This window comes from Alligator sinensis, unplaced genomic scaffold (assembly GCF_000455745.1).
Source record: "Alligator sinensis unplaced genomic scaffold, ASM45574v1 scaffold31_1, whole genome shotgun sequence".
Taxonomy (NCBI): Eukaryota; Metazoa; Chordata; order Crocodylia; family Alligatoridae; genus Alligator; species Alligator sinensis.
Window position 1 is genome coordinate 2,324,847 of NW_005841884.1, and position 4,480 is coordinate 2,329,326.

General features: G+C 41.8%; 1 long non-coding RNA gene across 1 annotated transcript in view; it reads right to left on the bottom strand.

Moving 5' to 3' along the window:
* Nucleotides 1-3,797: 3,797 nt before the first annotated feature.
* Nucleotides 3,798-4,480, bottom strand: part of LOC102368097 — a 1,598-nt gene continuing 915 nt past the window's right edge. The window contains exon 2 of the long non-coding RNA XR_323123.1: nucleotides 3,798-4,001. This is a non-coding gene — a long non-coding RNA (uncharacterized LOC102368097). The remainder of the gene's footprint in view (nucleotides 4,002-4,480) is intronic.

Sequence of the window (4,480 nt, forward strand, 5' to 3'; positions counted from 1 at the left end):
CCCAAGTACAGTGAGGCAAATGGATTTCTCAGTTAAATGATAATCCCCCAAAAATATTTTTGGGCTGAATGGATTTTTTAAAATGTTAATGAATCAGTAGGTCAAAGACAATTTAGAGCCATTTTGCAAGTTACACTTAGCATTTGTTAAATGCACTTAGCACACGTTTTACTGTTTTAACGTGTGGTTGTTCATGTTTTAAGTGCACTCATATCTAGCAAAGTTATGACTTCTCAGGCAAGGAATATTTCCAGATTGCATTAAGTAACACATGTTAGCAAGCATCAGACTGCTCTGCAGAGGGAGTATTAGCAATTTGCAGTCCTCACCCAGCCATGGCAACCAGCGATGCCTCTGCTGTACCAGCTCTCAAGGTGGGATGAGGAAAGCCACACGTCAGGAGGAAGAATCAGCTGATTGTCATCCCAGCCCCAATATCTCACCGGAGCCAGGTAAAGATGCTAGTGCAGTACTAGAGTTGGGATTAACAGTCAGTGAACTGTGTATGTTAGAGATTGTAGTAAACAATACTGTGCAACTGCTCAGAAAATGTTCTAACTTTAATACTGCACAGATTTTACATGTACTAAGTATCCTATGTGACAAGGCCATTGGGTCCATTTCAATCTGAGCAGGTGTAAATCAAATATTTTGTGTCAGTGTTACTAAATATTTAAATATTTTTTACTCTTTGAAAGAAAATGAAAGGACATTTCTAAATGTAAAGTGATTTTTGTATCAAAACAAATGTTTTGGACACTCTGGGAAAAATAAAAAGTTCTGAATTTTTTTTTTAAACAATATCTTATTTGCTTGGAAATTAACAAGTCAGTAAAATTTATATCAATTCTGGAAAATGTTAAGTGTTTCCAAATTTGCATTTTGCTGGAAAAAACATTTAGGTTGAAAAATTTCACTCATATCTATGTCAAGTGTTCCTCCATTCTTTCTTTCTTTCTGGCTGTTTCATAGTTTAAGAAAACTGTAGTTAGCACCACTTTTGTCTCTCTCACTTGAGCAAAGTTCTCAGGTGGAGGAATAGCTACTGTTCTCTTTGGTCATGAGTTTATAGCTCAAGTGTTTTTGATATAGATCATCCCTAACCTGTGGTTACCAGGGTCATAAATTCACAAGGCAATAAGACACAAGCAGTTGTTACCTTACGTGAACTGACTCACCGAACAGGTTCACTGACTGTGCTCCCAGCTGAGAAATCAGTAGTCCCTTAATGAGAATCACACCTTCTGCACCAAGCTGGGCCAAGGTAGACTCTCAGCATTGCTGAAACAGCTAGATATACTTAGTGGTGAAAGGCCATCTCCACTGCATGCCTGCTCAACTCCTGTGGAACATCTCTGATGCTCTCTGACATTTGATTTAGTCAGTCCTGTGGGTATGTGCTGTCTGTAGCCAGCTGCAAAGTCAGCATGACTTGATGCAGAGAGTAGTTAGCAGTGATTCCAGTGGGAGCTGGGTACCCTTGATTGCTTGGGGATCTGTGCCTCAGTCCCTATTTGTGATTTGGGGCTAAAGATACTCCCTTTGTCTGTCTTCCTGGCTTTTGATTGCAAGCTTGTTAGGGCAAAAATTGCCTCGGTTATGTATGACACGTTACAATAGAGCCCGCATCTCAGCTGAAGCCTTTAGGAGCTAACCCACCATAAATGGAAGTCAGTGGGGAAAGTCTGCTTTTTATTTTTGTGACCTGAACTGCAAAGCTAGAATAAAGGAATCTATTTACTGAATGTGCTGAATACCTAGCGAAGTGGGCTATGATACAAAAATATTTCAACTAATATTCTTGAAAACCCTAACCTTCCCAGTCTGTCTTGTGTCCAGTTACCATCTCTTATCCTAGGTTAATACAGTAAACTCTTTTGGACAGGCACTATCTGGTACTTCTGTGGGTACCAGAACCAGACCACTGGCTCCCTGATCCTGATTGGGGGCAGTAGGCACTTCTGTAAAACAAATGCATAGCTACTGATGTCTGGAGCCCCTGTCTGCAATCCACTGGCAGAACTTGATTTCCTGGAGATATCCAGGAAAGCATCATTCTTTGTGACAGGTGTCAGAAAACTCATTGTATCCCCTAGAATATCTTAGAGACTAGATTCTTAGTGGAGGTAAACAGGTATAGCTCCATTACAGTCGGTGGAGCACAAAGATTTCTGGGATAGCTTTGGAGTGGTTGAACAGATTTCATAAAAGGTTGGGGAAGATACCTTTTAAGCGTTTAGCTTGCTTCCGTGCAACAGCCTCCCCCAGCCTAGTTGCTTGATCATTCAACAGAGAACTCTAGCTTTAAATTTGCCTTTCCTATGGTTTGCACTATCCCTTTAAATGCATTACTTTGATGTTTCAAAGTTCCCTCCTAGTAACTCTTTGTTCTTGGCTGCTCTATGGCTGTACCTCCTGCAATGAGAACTTGCATTGTATTTCCCAGTTCAGACACCAGGACTGAAATACCAAGCTTTGTACACAGGAGCTTTGCAGTTCTCCAGCTCAAATCTTGAGTTGTCCACAGGATGGCTCTACCAAATTTCTTTTGCAGAAACTAGAGAGAAGAAAGTATCTACATTTGTTCAGGTGTTGTCTTCCATGGACAGAAACATTATTCCAAACTATTTAGGGCGTTCATGATATTTGTCTCTGTTTGTCTGGAAAACAATTACAGGACAGTAAGAAAAGGTCAAATTGTGCTCTTCTTTCTAGTTCAGGTACTTTCATGCATTTCATGTCTCAGTCAAAGAAGGGAAGTGTCATTACCTCCCTTTTAAAGATGCATGACTAATGTCCTAGTCCTCCAAGGTATTTAGGCCTCGCTATCGTTGATGTCAATAGTTTAACATCTAAATACCTCTAAGGATCTGGATGTGTTGTGATTTACTTAAGACGAGACATTGACATTAGATAAGAAGATTGAATCTGGGTCATCCTAGTCCCTATGTAATGTGTGAATGAGCCTTGTGTACGTTTCAGAGCTACCAGTGACAAATACGTTCATGTTATGGAGAGAAAATCTGTGCAGTGTCCATGTATTTCTCTGTAGTATTGGAATAGCTGCACTGTGGGATTGAGTTTTGATCATTTTTAGGAAAGAGTCCTAATAGTTTCATTGATGGGAAGTCTGACTACAAAATAGCAGATCGAGAGCCAGTGCCTCTTCTGCTGGGAGGTAAAGCAAAACAAAGCAGCCCTAAGAGCCCCTTCATTCTGCTAGCTGATTCTCTAGGACTTGCCTTTCACTAAGGTTGCTTTTAATTACTGTACATCTCAGACCCAAACATGTAAATAAAAGCAAAAGAAGCATCATTACACAGGGTGAGGAGACCTCTGAGTCTTTGCTGCTCAGAGACCAGTCCGTTCTATTGTGTTATGGCTTATTCAAGTGAGTTTGGGTTAAAAGGGGTTAACAGCACTCTGCTGTAACACATGATTGGTCTTTATGAGGTTGAAGCTCTTGTCTGTTTGAGGCCTACAGATGATGCTAAAGAGCCAATAATGACAGCAATTCAAAGCAATCTAATTATGCAAACGGGAGGCTAAACAATTTCATCATCCTTAAATTAGATTGTCCTAATGAGATAAAGACACCAATTAATCCTGAATTAATTTCAATAGCCTATTTCAGGCAAACACTTTAATATGCAAATGTAAATGAGAAACAAAGCCTACTGTAGAATGCCAGAGTTCAGAACCTCTCTCTTCACAGCTGCAGCGGGTGTAAATAGTGTCTAATGAGTTTGCATGGAAAGACACAACCAGTTGAAAATTTTAGACTTCATAAAGCACAGCTGGTGGCTCAGGTATGTTGTGAAACCGAGCTGGGCAGGAGAAAGGGGGAAAGGGAAAGGTTGCTGCTGTGAAACGGATCAACCACTCTCTGCAGATAACGCACAGGATGGGCCCATCTGAGTCCACTGCGGGATTGAGGACTTTAACAAGATGCTGCTCCACAAAGCCAAGCTCTCGTGCTGAGTACCTGGCCGATCGCCTTTCTAGGACATGGAGATGATTTTAATTAGCTGTTGCTTAATTGTTTTAAATTAGCTGCTTTCCCTTGCACTTGAAGAAAAAGCACAGTTTTTTATTTTAGAAACAAGATTCAGGCATGTGGCAGAAGAAAGGAATGCAGGCAAAATCTGTGTTATAAACAAAGCAAATAACCTTTTCAGATTATTTGCTATGTGGCTCCCTGTCACAGCGGGGTCCTTTAAGGAGGGCTGTGATCTCCTCGAGTTCCCTCGCTCCGTGTCAAGGCCGGCCCAAGGCACCCTCTTATTCTCGCCAACCATGTCTTTGATGTTCAGTAGGTTTGGGAGGCTGCCTATGACTCCCTGGGCACGGCTACTCGGGACCTCTGTCCCTGTGTGTTCCTGGACCCCCTGGGCGTCTCCCAGTGTAATGGGTGCTCCCCAGGCACCCTAGCCTTATGGGCTACGCGTGGCTCCTACCAGCCCCTAATACCACGCCCCAA